Here is a 14508-nt window from a genome sequence, read left to right as displayed (position 1 = left end):
CCTTCTCCTTGGGTTATTTGTCCCAAATTCACCATGTTCCTGCTATTTTTTTTTCTTTTCTTTTTGTTTTTGAGACAGAGTCTCACCCTATTGCCCAGGCTGGAGTGCAGTGGCATGATCTCAGCTCACCACAGTCTTGACCGTCTGGGGTCAAGCGATCCTCCATCCTCAGTCTTACAAGTAGCTGGGACTGCAGGTGCGAACCACCATGCCCCTATAATTTTTGTATTTTTTGTAGAGACAGGGTCTTGACATGTTGCCCAGGCTGGTCTCAAACTCCTGAGTTCAAGTGATCCTTCCTTCTCAGCTTCCCAAAGTGCTGGAATTACAGGCATAAGCCACCTGCATCTGGCCAACATTAAAAAATAATATTAGTAGATGAAAATGACACATCTTTTCCAAGACTTGGTAGGTTGTGTTAGTTAGTATAAGAATGTATTAGCAAAATTTAATTTCATTTGACAAATATAAAAGTCAAAGAAGGGGTAAATGTCTTAAAGAAAATCAATTCGGTTTCATTCGATTCAATAAAAAATTGTTAAAAGGATAAACTATGGGCCAGGGACCCTGATGGATACTGGGAGTACAAAGATGAAAAGGACATGGTCTCTGTCCTCAAAAGAGCCAGTGGGGAGAGGAAAGACACTTCCACAGGTTCTTTTAATATAATATGCTAGGTGCAATGTTAGAGGTAAGCTCAGACATATGGAAGAACTTACATTACTTACCCAGCAAATTCAGGAAAGCCTTCAGGGAGGAAGTGAGCTGAGCTTTGAAGAAAGAATAAAATTGGGCTGGATGAAGACACTTAAGAAATGCAAGGCTGGCAGGGGCTCAGGTCCTGAGCAAAGGCTCAGAGGTGTAAACTAATATGGTCTGAATATCACTATAATACATATTAATATGGTATGTGTGCAGAAAGCCTAAGAAATTAGATAGAACTAGAACATAAATGTCAAGGCAGAGAGAGTGATAGGAGACAAAAAGAGGGAGGAATGTCCCGATGGTCTTATCTAGGATGCTAAAGAACCGGACTTTCTGCTGGGGTTGGTTTTAAGCAAAATTGGATTTAGATTTTAGAAGCCAGGTGGCCAGGTGCGGTGGCTCATGCCTGTAATCCTGGCACTTGGGGAGGCCGAGGTGGGAGGATCACTTGAGCTCAGGAGTTTGAGACCAGCCTGGCCAACATAGTGAAGCCCCATCTCTACTAAAAATACGAAGATTAGTCAGGTGTCGTGGCGCATGCCTGTAATCTCAGCTACTTGGGAGGTTGAGGCAGGAGAATGGCTTGAAGCTGGGAGATGGAGATTGCAGTGAGCCGAGACTGCACCACTGCACCCCAGCCCGGGTGACAGAGCAATACTCCACCTCAAAAAAAAAAAAAAAAAAAAAAAAAAAAGAAAAATACTTCAGATGCTAGGTCTAGTGGCTCATGCCTGTAATCCCAGCACTTTGACAGGCCAAGAAAGGATGATTGTTTGGGCCCAGGAGTTCCAGTTCAGCCTGGGAATCATAGTAAGACTCTGTCTCTACAAAAGCATTTTAAAAATTAGCCAGGTGTGGCCAGGCGTGGTGGCTCACGCCTGTAATCCCAGCACTTTGGGAGGCTGAGGCAGGTGGATCATCTGAGGCCAGGAGTGACCAGCCTGGAGAACATGGCAAAACTCCATCTCTACTAAAAATACAAAAATTAGCCGGGCATGGTGGCTCAGGCCTATAATCCCAGCTACTCGGGATGCTGACGCAGGAGAATCGCTTGAACCTGGGAGGCAGAGGTTGCAGTGACGCGAGATCGTGCCACTGCACTCCAGTCCAAGCAACAAGAGCAAAACTCCATCTCAAACAAAACAAAACAAAACAAAGCAAAACAAAACAAAACAAAACACCAGGTGTGGTAGCATGTGCCCGTAGTCCTGGGTACTCTCAGAGGCTGAGGAGGGAGGATGGCTTGAGTCCAGGAGGTTGAAGCAGAAGTGAGCCATGATTGTGCCACTGTATTTCAGCCTGGGCAACAGAGCGAGACCCTGTCTCTAAAAAAAAAGTAAAAAGTACTAGGTTTTAGATAGTCTACTGTGGTGAGGTGGTGGTTAGCTTAAAGAGGGACAAGACTGGAGGGAGGCAGTGTAGTCAAGAGACTAATGAAATAATCTGATGAAAAGGTGAGAAGGGGACAGGCACGGTGGCTCATGCCTGTAATCCCAGCACTTTGGGAGGCTGAGGCTGGTGGATCACGAGGTCAGGAGTTTGAGATCATCCTGGCCAACATGGTGAAACCCCAATCTCTACTAAAAATACAAAAATTAGTCGGGCATGGTGGTGTGTGCCTGTAATCTCAGCTACTCCGGAGGCTGAGGCAGGAGAATTGCTTAAACCTGAGGGGCGGAGGTTGCAGTGAGCCAAGATTACGCCACTGCACTCCAGCCTGGGTTACAGAGCGAGACTCTGTGTCAAAAAAAAAAAAAAAAAAAAATGTGAGAAGGGATTGAACTTGATGAAGCCAGTGATATTCATCTTTGTATATCCAGTGCCAGCTATAATTTCTAGTATAAGGAATGAGCTAAAATAATATTTACTAATTGAGTTAAATTTATGTTTCCTCTTCTACATTCTAATGAAATCTCCATCTTTTGGCTTTAGAACCACATTTCTAGTGACCATTTTAATGCATACTGGACTTCTAGACAACGATTCCATAAGTACTTTGTACAAAATATAGCAAAAGTATATATAATGCTAAATAAAATAAATTAGAAAATCAAACATGATAATAATTCATTCCACAAATATTTATTGTTCTTTCCCACACTTTGCTTTTTTCCTGGACCAAGAGATCTGGATAAGAATATAGATTTTATTTTATTTATATATATATATATATATATATTTTTGAGTCAGAGTTTTGCTCTGTCACCCAGGCTGGAGTGCAGTGGCGCAATCTCGGCTCACTGCAACCTCCACCTCCCAGGTTCAAGGGATTCTTGTGCCTCAGCCTCCCAGGTAGCTGGGATCACAGGTATGTGCTTCCATGGCCGGCTAATTTTTTGTATTTTTAGTAGAGATGGGGTTTCACCATGTTTGCCAGGTTAGTCTCGAACTCCTCAGCTCAGGTGATCTGCCTGCCTCGGCCTCCCAAAGTGCTGGGATTACAGGTGTGTGCCACTGTGTCTGGCTGGAATATAGATTTTAAAGCATTGTTTTCAATCACTGCAACTAAAAATAAAAAAACAAAAAACTGAAGCCAGATGGCCTATCAACTAAGTAACACTCAGTGCAGGAAATAAGCAAATCTGCAGCTGTCCTTGCCTATAAAAGATTAAATACCTTGCTGGGTACATGGTATGCACACAATAAATACTTGTTGATTGATCTGTTGCAAGATGTTTTGAAGAGTTCATGCAGCCAGTTTAGTGTGAAATTAGAGTTTTATATGAATGTACAAGTGAAGACCAAGGTGTCAAAATGGGGAGAATTAGGAGAAAGCTAGGGTGTGAAGTCAGGAAAAGAACAAAAAATCATACACAGCACTATAACAGGTTAGATTATTATTGTGAACCCTGAAAAATCCAAGACAGGTCTCAGTTAACTTTATTTTGCCAAGGTTGAGAACGCACGCACGTGACACAGCCTCAGGAGGTCCTGACCACATGTGCCCAAGGTGGTCAGAGCACAGTTTGATTTTACACATTTTAGGGAGACATGAGATATCAGTCAACAGATGTAAGATGAACATTGGTTCTGTCTGGAAAAGACAGGACAACTCAAAGCAGGGAGGGGGCTTCCAGGTCATAGGTAGGTAAGAGACAAATGGTTGCATTCTTTTGAGTTTCTCTCCCCTCCATCTCTCCCTCCCTTCCTTCTTTCTTTCTTTTTTCTTTCTTTCTCTCCTTCCTTCCTTCCTTCCTTCCTTCCTTCCTTCCTTCGTCTCTCTCTTTCTTTTTTTTGACAGAGTGTCACACTGTTACCCAGTCTGAAGTGCAGTGGTGCAATCTTGGCTCACTGCAACCTCTGCCTCCCAGGTTCAAACAATTCTCCTGCCTCAGCCTCCCGAGTAGCTGGGATGACAGGTGCATGCCATCATGCCATCTAATTTTTGTATTTTTAGTAGAGATGGGGTTTCGCCATGTTGGCCAGGCTGGTCTTGAACTCCTGACTTCAAGTGATCTGCCTCCCTTAGACTCTCAAAGTGCTGGGATTATAGGTGTGAGCCATTGCACCCAGTCCTTTTGAGTTTCTGATGAGTCTTTCCAAAGGAGTCAATCAGATACGCATTTATCTCAGTGAGCAGAGGGGTGACTTCAAATAGAATGGGAGGCAGGTTTGCCCTAAGTAGCTCCCATCTTGACTTTTCACTTTAGCTTAGTGATTTTGAGGCCCCAAGATTTATTTTCCTTTTACAAAGGCTTTCCATGAGTATTCCTCTCGCTTCCTCCCACTTCCTCCTGTAGAATCCATTTCTCTAATCATTTCCATGCCCTTGCCAACATGCATCAACACCTTCAAGGCCATATTAGAAGGAAGCAGGGAGAGAAGTCCAGTCCCCTTTGGCAGTTAGCTGAAAAACAGGCTGCTTGTCTACTTAATGAGCATGGGAGATGGGAATCTGAGGACAGAGATAATCATTTTGTTACAAAAATGCTCCAAGCAAGAGCCACTATAAGGTCATGGAGACAACGATATAGGTTGGCCCAAGGCTGCAGGCACAAGAGACCCAGAGGACAGAGGTGAAAGTTGGTCCCACGCTAATGCATTTTCATTAGAACAGAAATGAAGGCAAGGTTAGGCATCCACGGAAAGACCGCTTCATTCCAGAACCCCAAGGATGGACAGGGGGCCCACTGTTCACTTCAGTATCTCCTCAGTTCTCTAGTGGGTAATTGTGAGGAGATGGGACCAAGGTTAAGAGTACACGGTAAGACTGGTTCATTCCAGAACCCGAAGGATGAATAGGTGACATTATTCAGGATAACAGGAAAATAAGAGGGGACATCTTCTTTTTCCTTTTTTCCTCCTCTGTTCTCTCTTTGCAGGTGGGTAGTCACATCTCCATATCACAGGACATGCCTCTCAGATGCATTCCCAAAAACCAGGAAAAGTTTGATTCCCCCAAACCTTAAAATTAAAAAAAAAGCAACTAATTTTCCTTTGGAATACTGTTTGGCCTAAAAATAGACTGGGAGAAAATTACAAAAGTCAGCCTTAGAACTCCATGCCCTTATGCAGGAAATCTTCAAGTTTACCTCCGCAGTTTTTATAAACATGTCCAACAAGGAGGACAGGGCTAAAAAGAGGAGGGACCAGAGGTAGACTCAACTATTGGCTGCTTCACAAGCTCTCCAGCCCCCTCCAGGCTGCCCTCAGAATACCCTCCCAGGTCACTGCCATTGGTGCAGGAAGCCAGGCACTAGAAGGCAAACTGCCCCAATGGGGTAAATGGGAAAAAAACCCCACATGGCTTGCCCCCTCTGCTACAAGCTCGGGCACTGGAAACAGGACTGCCCTGAGGGCCAAACAGTCCCTGGGGCAGAATCCCAACCCCTGATGACCTTGAGCTGAAGGGGCTCTCTGCTCTGGCTGACTTCCAAATCAGACATTACCATCAAAAAAAGAAAGCCAAGGGAAACTCTGGAGGCAGCAAGTAAAATGATAAATTTCTCTTTTGGGTTCAAGAGCTGCCTACGGCCAGGTGTGGTGGCTCACGCCTATAATCCCAGCACTTTGGGAGGCCGAGGTGGGCAGATCACCTGAGGTTAGGAGTTCAACAACAGCCTGACCAACATGGCGAAACCCCGTCTCTACTAAAAATACAAAAATTAGTTGGGCATAGTGGCACATGCCTGAAATCCCAGCTACTCTGGAGGCTGAGACCGGAGAACCACTTGAACTTGGGAGGCAGAGGTTTGATGAGCTGAGATTGCACTATTGCACTCCAGCCTGGGCAATAAGAGTGAAACTCTATCTCAGAAAAAAAAAAAAAAAAAGCTGCCTACTCTGTGTGCTAATCTTCTCTGAGCAACTCTCCTCCAAATCCTTTTGGGTAATGGGGGCAAATGGTGCCCTTTCCCTCCAAAAGAAAAGATTCACATCCCTTTGGGTCAAGATGGTGCCTGCTTAATATTTACCTGACCTCTAAATTCATGTTTCCTTCTAATAGCCCTATTACTCCTGGGAAAGCTACCTAAATCTTTAACCAATAATTTCAACCTAGATAGTTCTACTTCAGAGGTTTGGAAATAGCCCACACTTACTCAGACAAGTTCTAGAAAAAAAAAAAAAAAATCTAATCGAGCAATCTCTTGAGCAGGGGATAACTTCTACTGTATGTAGATAACCTCCTTATCTGCTCCCCTTCACAACAGAAATTGCACAGCAACATGTAGTGAAACCATAACCTCCCAACAGAAGGAAATTACTATTTTTTTTTTTTTTTTTGAGAGAGAGTCTCGCTCTGTCACCTAGGCTAGAGTGCAGTGGCACAATCTCGGCTCACTGCAGCATTCACTTCCTGAGTTCAAGCAATTCTCCTGCTTCAGCTTTCCAAGTAGCAGGGATCACAAGCATGCGCCACCATGCCCGGCTAATTTTTGTATTTTTAGTAGAGACGGGGTTTCACCATGTTGGCCAGGCTGGGTCTCAAACTCCTGACCTCAAGTGATCTGCCCACCTTGGCTTCCCAAAGTGCTGGGATTACAGTTGTGAGCCACTGCACCTGGTCAGAAAATAACTCTTGTCTACTTTAAAGGTTATAAAGGTAAAGGTATTTTTGGTAAGGAACGTTATAAAGAAAAGATATTTTGTGTGAGAGAGGATCTTGTATGATGCATTCTTGTCCTAAAGTAAAAATGACTAGTTGTTTAAATGGAGGAGATGTTTGGGATACGTCAGAGGGTCCAGGCATGTCATGGATGGTCTATGTAAGTTGTGAGGAGATTTGTGAAAGGGAATTTATTTAAAATGTAGTTTTAAAGGGCATTAGGCCTGCTAATGCTTCATAAACTGCTACTATGACTCTTAACTGTGCAACTTGCCTGCTTTAAAGCTAGGTAAGGCCTGGGGACATACAGAATTAGCCATGCCCCCTAGCTATGCTGCAAAGAGTCAGACCTTATCTGCACTTCTGTCTAGCGTCCTAGGCTCCACATCTGGTACCTACCAGGTTTTTAATCAAAAGTAAAAGTTGCTAAGCATTAACAATGTAACATGTACTTGAGAGTATTGCAAAAACAGTTTTACATGTAAGATGTGTAGGGAAAGTAGAATGTATTTTGGTAAAAGAGTATACGAAGGCATGGGAATGTGGATTTTTTGCCTAGTTTAGAAGGCTAAATGATTGTTTTAAGTTAGATAGAAAAAAGCTGAAGGTTTAAGTAAGTTGTGGAAGGTTTGTGAAAGATTAATCTTGTAAAAGAAATTCTGTGTAAACATATTGGCTAAAAGTAAAGAGGTATTATTCAGTTTATCTGTAAATTAAACATTTGGATAAAAGCACAACAGAGTTTTATTAGAACATTGATCTGGTCTTAAACAAAAAAACTAAAATTTATAAAATGTTTACGAGAATCTTACTTCATAGTCAAACTGATTAAGTTTGGATAGATTTGTCTATTAAGAACTGGGTTTGACATCAATAGTATTATACACTGATGCAAAGTAGGTCTCTGTTTCTTGTAATCAAGCCATTCTAAATTGAAACAACTACTTACAAAGTGTTCCTATAAGCTCAGTGGGACATGTCAATCAAATAAAACATGATAATGATCTTAAATGAACCAACAATAGTGTTGCAGAAATAAAATACAAATACAAGAAAGATGGCCAGGCACAGTGGCTCATGCCTGTAATCCCAGCACATTGAGGGGTCGAGGCAGGAGGATCCTTTCAGGCCAGGAGTTCCAGACTAGCCATGGCAACATAGCAAGACCCTGTCTTTACAAAATTAAAACTTAAAAAATTAGCCAGGCATGGCAGTGCATGCCCGTAGTCCTGGCTACTCTGGAGGCTGAGGAGGGAGGATAGCTTGAGCCCAGGTATGCAAAGCTGCAGTGAGCCATGACCACACCATTGTACTACAGCCTGGCTGACAGAATGAGGTCCCATCTCAAAAAAAAAAGGAATGAAAGAAATAAGAGGATACTAGAAGCAAAGAGTACATTATAAAAGTTATTAAGATAATTCATAGGAGGGGGTTAAAAGTCTGAATTGTGGCAGTGGAAATGGAAAAGAAAGGAATGAGAAGAGATGTTAACAGGAAAGAAGTTATGAAATTTTGGTTAAATAATGGTCTCTAATGATTACCATGAGTGCCTGAAACTCAATGTTTACTGGTTATCTGACAGTCTAAAATTCTAGTTCACATCAATGACAGAAATAAAGGGTGAACAAGATCATGAGTTGAAAAAGTAGAGGAAACCCCAGACATTGCATGGTTTTAGGCTTTAGCCCTACCACTCTTGCGAGCCTCCCATCTAGGAGAGCCATTAGTGTCTCAGGATGTCATATAATTGAACTCATACTGTATGTAGCCTTTACAGATTGGCTTATTTTACTTAGAAACATGAATCAAAGTTTTTTCCATGTCTTTTTACAGCTTAATACCTTCTTTCTTTTTAGTTTTGAGTAATATACTATTATCTAGATATAACAGTTTATTTTTCCATTCACTTACTGAAGAACATTTCTGTTGCTTCCAAGTTTTGGCAATTATGAATAAAGCTGCTATAAACATCCATCTGCAGGTTTTATGTGGATAGGAGTTTTCAATTCCTGTGGGTAAATACTAATAAGCATGAATACTGGATTGTATAGTAAGAGTATGTTTAATTTTGTAAGAAACTGCCAAATTGTCTTCCAAAATGGTTGTACCATTTTGTGTTTCCACCAGCAGTTAATAAGAGCTCCTGTTGCCCCACATCCTCACCAAAATTTGGTGTTGCCAGTGTTTCTTACAACATCCTTGTAAAAGCAACTAGCAAAGTTTTGCTGTGGGGGTTTTTTTTTTTTTTCCCATAGGGTCTTGCTCTGTCACCCAGGTTGCACCACAGGTGCATGCCACCATGACTATTTTTTTCTTTTTTCTCTTTCTCTTTCTTTTTCTTTTCTTTTCTTTTTTTTTTTTTTTTTTTTTTTTTGAGATAGTCTCACTCTGTCACCCAGGCTGGAGTGCAATGGTGTGATCTTGCTCACTGCAACCTCTGCCTCCCAAATTCAAGTGATTCTCCTGCCTCAGCCTCCCGAGTAGCTGGGATTACTGCACCACCACACCCGGCTAATTTTGTATTTCTAGGAGAGAGGGGGTTTCACCATGTTGGCCAGGCTGGTCTTGAATGCCTGACCTGACAAGATCCACCCGCCTGAGCCTCCCAAAGTGTTGGGATTACAGGTGTGAGCCACCGTGCCCAGTGTATTATTATTATTATTATTTTGGTAAATAAAACGGGGTCTTGTTTTGTTGCCTATTGCCCAGGCTGGTCTTCAACTCCTGGGCTCAAGTGATCCTCCCACGTCATCCTGCCAAAGTGCTGGGATTACAGCCATGAGCCACTGCATCTGGCTGCTGTTTTAACCTAAGAAGTGAAGAAATTCTTTACCTAAGGAAATCCTAAAACCACTCACTAGGTAGTAGAATTAAAATGGGATAACGCACCAAGCTTGATCAGTCAGTAATCAAGCTATAGGGCCCATGATCTGGCAGTGATACCGCAATTCCAGTTTATAGTAAAGATCAGAAAGAATAGATGACCTTATGAAACTATAAGTTTGTATCACAGGTTTAGCAATTAATAATTAATAAAGTATACACTTCCCCTCCAGTCTGCAATGGACTCCCCAGCAGGTGGCAGTAGATTGCAACTGGGCCTTGAAATTGCCTGAGATTTTCATTTCTGGCCTTGTACTAATAAAACATTTGCCTGGCATCTAAATGTTCTTTTCTTTTCTTCTTCTTTCTCTCTTTTTTTTTTTTTTTTTTTTTTTGTTGAGACGGAGTCTGGCTCTGTCGCCCAGGCTGGAGTGCAGTGGCCGGATCTCTGCTCACTGCAAGCTCCGCCTCCCGGGTTCCCGCCATTCTCCTGCCTCAGCCTCCCGAGTAGCTGGGACTACAGGCGCCCGCCACCTCGCCCGGCTAGTTTTTTTTTTTTGTATTTTTAGTAGAGACGGGGTTTCACCGTGTTAGCCAGGATGGTCTCGATCTCCTGACCTCGTGATCCGCCCGTCTCGGCCTCCCAAAGTGCTGGGATTACAGGCTTGAGCCACCGCGCCCGGCCTCTTTTTTTTTTTTTTTAAGACGAAGTCTCCCTCTCTTGCCCAGGCTGGAGTGCAGTGATGAGATCATAGTTCACTGCAGCTTAAGTAATCCTACCCGCTCAGCATCCTAAGTAGCTGGGACTATAGGTGTGCACCACTGCACTTGGCTATTTTTTTTTTTTTTGGAGAAATGAGGTCTCGCTATAAAGTTTCAACATGACTTTTGAAAGCCTCATTCCCCATCCCCCCTTTTTTTTGAGATGTAGTCTTGCTTTGTTGCCCAGGCTGGAGTGCAGTGGTGCAATCTTGGCTCACTGCAACCTCTGCCTCTCGGGTTCAAGTAGATTCTCCTGCCTCAGCCTCCCGAGTAGCTGGGACTATAGGCCTGTGCCACTGGGCCCGGCTAATTTTTTATTGTATTCTTAGTAGAGACGGCGTTTCGCCATGTTGGCCAGGCTGGTCTGCAACTCCTGACCTCAGGCAATCCGCTCACCTTGGCCTCCCAAAGTGCCGGGATTACAGGTGTGAACCACAGCGCCTGGCTGAAAGCCTCATTTCTTAAAAGAAAAGTAACAATGAACTTCATTAAAATAGCCTAATTTTTAAACTCATCATCTTGTTCACCATTTATTTCTGTCATGGGTGTGGACCAGAATTTTAGAGTGTCAAATAATCAGTAAATATCGAGTTCTACATGCTTATGCTAATCATTACAGACCATTATTTAACCAAAATTTCATAACTTGTTTCCTTATAATGTGTATTCTCATTCCTTTCTTTTCCATTTCCACCGTCAAAAATCCAAATCCAGACTTTTAGCCCCCTCCTATGAATTATCTTTTTTCGTTTTTTGTAAGACGGAGTCTCGCTCTGCCGCTGAGTGCAGGGGCGCGGTCTCCGGCTCACTGCAACCGCCGCCGTTCTCCTGCCTCAGACTCCTGAGTAGCTGGGACTACAGGCGCCCGCCACCACGCCCGGCTAACTTTTTGTATTTTTAGTATTGACGGGATTTCACCGTGTTAGCCAGGATGGTCTATATTTCCTGACCTCGAGATCCGCCCGCCTCGGCCTGCCAAAGCGCTGGGATTACAGACGTAAGCCTTCGCGCCCGGCCGAATTATCTTAGTAACTTTTCTAATGATCTCTGCTTCTAGTCTCTTATTTCAATTAGTTGTAAACACCATGGGAAGAGTAAACTTTCTGATAAATATTTTCTTTAATTCTATTCTTCTTTCAAAATAGTCAATGCTCAGTTTCCTTTTTTAAACAAAATTTAATTAATTAATTTTGAGGTGGAGTCTCTCTGTCTCCCTGGCTGGAGGGCAGTGGCATGATCTTGGCTCACTGCAACCTCCGCCTCCCAGGTTCAAGCGATTTTTCTGCCTCAGCCTCCCAAGTAGGTGGGATTATACGTGCATGCCACCATGCCTGGCTGAGTTTTGTATTTTTAGTAGAGATGGGGTTTTCGTCATGTTGGCCAGACTGGTCTCAAACTCCTAACCTCAGGTGATCTGCCCGTCTGGGCCTCCCAAAGTGTTGGGATTACAGGCATGAGCCACCACACCTGGCCTGTTTATTTTTTTAGTTTCTGTTTTTGAGACAAAGTCTCACTCTGTCACCCAGGCTGGAGTGCAGTGACACGATCTTGGCTCACTGCAACCTCCATCTCCCAGGTTCAAGCAATTCTCCCACCTCAACCTCCCGAGTAGCTGGGACTGCAGGTGCATACCACCATGCCCAGCTAATTTTTGTATTATTTGATAGAGACAGGGTTTCACCACGTTGTCCAGGCTGGTCTTGAAATCCTGACCTCAAGTGATCTGCCCATCTCAGCCTCCCAAAGTAAGGGGATTACGGGCGTGAACCACCATGCCTGGCCAGAGCTCAGTTTCAATTCTTCAGTTCATTCCCAGGTCACAAGACAAACTCCACAGTGGAATTAAAGGCTTTCCTCCATCTGACCTCAACTGACCTCTTCCATTTTGTCTTTAGTGCCTTCATTTAAAGTCATCCACTCACTGAACATACTAGTCTTTCTGCCTTAGCTCAAATTGTTATACTCTTGAATGTGTTGAACTCTCTCTCCTCTTCTCTGACCATCTTAATTCTTATATATCCTTCAGAAACTACCTAGTTCAAACTATTTTTCCAGGCTGGGCAAGATGGCTTTTGCATATAATCCCAGTACTTTCGGAAGCTGAGGCGGGTGGATCGCTTGAGCTCAGTAGTCGGAGACCAACCTAGGCAATGTGTCGAGACTCCATCTCTACAAAAAAATACAAAAATTAGCCAGGTGTATGGCTGTACCAGCAGTCTCAGATACTTGGAAGGCTGATGTGCGAGGATCACTTGAGCCTGGGCGATCAAGGCTGCAGTGAGCTGGGATCACACCACTGCCCTCCAGCCTAGGCAAGAGAGTGAGACCCTGTCTCAAAAAACAATCACCAAGCAACCACAAAAAAAAAAACACCCCCCACACAAGAACAACAAATTCCATTTCCATAAGGAGTCACTGATCATCCCAATTCTCACTTATTCACTCATTCAACAAATACATAGAGAAAGCCTATCATATCCAGCTACTATTAGGCAAGGGAATACAACCATGAAAATGATGTAGTCTCTTCCTTCAAAGGGTCTGCAGTTTCTGGAGGAAAGGTTAATTATAATACAAAAATAAGTGACATGATAAAATATACAGTAATAGTACAGGAACCCCTATCTCCTATTGGGTGTGGTGAACAGGAAAGTTTTTCCAAGTCCTGAAAGATGAATAGAGTTAGCTGGCAAAGAGGAGACAAGGGTATTTCAAAATGAGGAAAAGAACACGATTAGAAGCAGAGAAGCATAAGAAAGCACTTTGAAGTCGGGCGTGGTGGCTCACGCCTGCTAATCCCAGGACTTTGGGAGGCCAAGGCAGGCGGATCACTAGGTCAGGAGATCGAGACCATCCTGGCTAAGACAGTGAAACCCCGTCTCTACTAAAAACACAAAAAATTAGCCAGGCATGGTGGCGGGCACCTGTTGTCCCAGCTACTCGGGAGGCTGAGGCAGGAGAATGGCATGAACCCGGGAGGCAGAGCTTGCAGTGAGCCGAGATCGCGCCACTGCACTCCAGCCTGGGTGACAGAGCGAGATTGCATCTCGAAAAACAAAAACAAAAAACTTTGAATCTGAAGACCAAAATTAAAGCAAAATAAAACACTCAAGTATTCTAAACACTTAAGAAGTTTCTAAATGCACACTCTTAAACTCTGTACTTAAGCTGGGCAATCAGTTGGTTAAATCTGTATTTTGTTTGTATTTTTTTAGAGACAAGGTCTCACTCTGTTGCCCAGGCTGCAGTGCGGTGGTGTGATCATGGCTCACAGCAGCCTTGAACTCTTGGGCTCAAGTGATCCTCCCTCCTCAGCCTCCGGAGTAGTTGGGACCACAGGCACACACCACTGTGCCTGGCTAATTTTTAATTTTTTTTTTTTTTTTTTATAGAGACAGGGCCTTGCTATGTTGCCATGTCTGGTCTCAAACTCCTGGCCTCAAGGGATCCTCCTGCCTGGGCCCCTCAAGGTGCTGGGATTACAAGCATGCGCCACTGTGCCTGGCTATCTTTCTGATATTTGTATTTTATCTCTGCAACACTATTGTTGGTTCATTTAAGATCATTGTCATATTTCATTTGGTTGAAATGTCCCACTGAGCCCATAGGAATACTTTCTAAGTAATTGTTTCAATTTAGAATGGTTTGATTGCAAGAAACAGACTTGGGGGTTTACAACAATGAACATTCATCTCAAACAAGATCAGTAACATGGTTGGGCCTCCCTCAGTGAACCTGCTTCTGGACTCAGGGCAGCTTTGTCATCTCAGTATAGGTGATCATCAACAGTCATTCTTGTCTAGTCCTTTGTCATTAATTTGGCTCAGCTCCATTCCATGTATCTATATCCTCTGTACTACTACCAGCTGGTAATTTCACTCAAGCCTCTCATTGTTCATTCAGGCCACACATCAGAAGTTGCTGGCCAATTGAGAGCTCCCTCCCCACCTTGTGCCAGGTGACTATTCTTGGCCAAATTAGCTGGAGATGGGAGACCAGGTGAAGTCCACTGTACAACCTACAGAAGATTTACATAGGAGTAGACTCCCAGATACAGGAGGGAAAGTGGATCCAGAGAGAGAGAGAGGGAGAAAGAAAGAGGGAGAGAGAAGAGACAGAGAGGAGAGCCCAATTAATATTTGCTCATCAAGTAACATAAAGTTTGTATGTAA

General features: G+C 43.4%; 1 protein-coding gene across 1 annotated transcript in view; it reads left to right on the top strand.

The window, feature by feature from the left end:
- Positions 1-14508, top strand: part of LOC117079518 — an 81526-nt gene that overhangs the window by 65521 nt on the left and 1497 nt on the right. The gene's annotated exons all lie outside the window — the stretch shown is intronic.

Source organism: Trachypithecus francoisi, unplaced genomic scaffold (genome assembly GCF_009764315.1).
Source record: "Trachypithecus francoisi isolate TF-2019V2 unplaced genomic scaffold, Tfra_2.0 Lachesis_group7, whole genome shotgun sequence".
Classification (NCBI taxonomy): domain Eukaryota; kingdom Metazoa; phylum Chordata; class Mammalia; order Primates; family Cercopithecidae; genus Trachypithecus; species Trachypithecus francoisi.
This window is presented reverse-complemented; position numbering and strand designations above follow the sequence as displayed.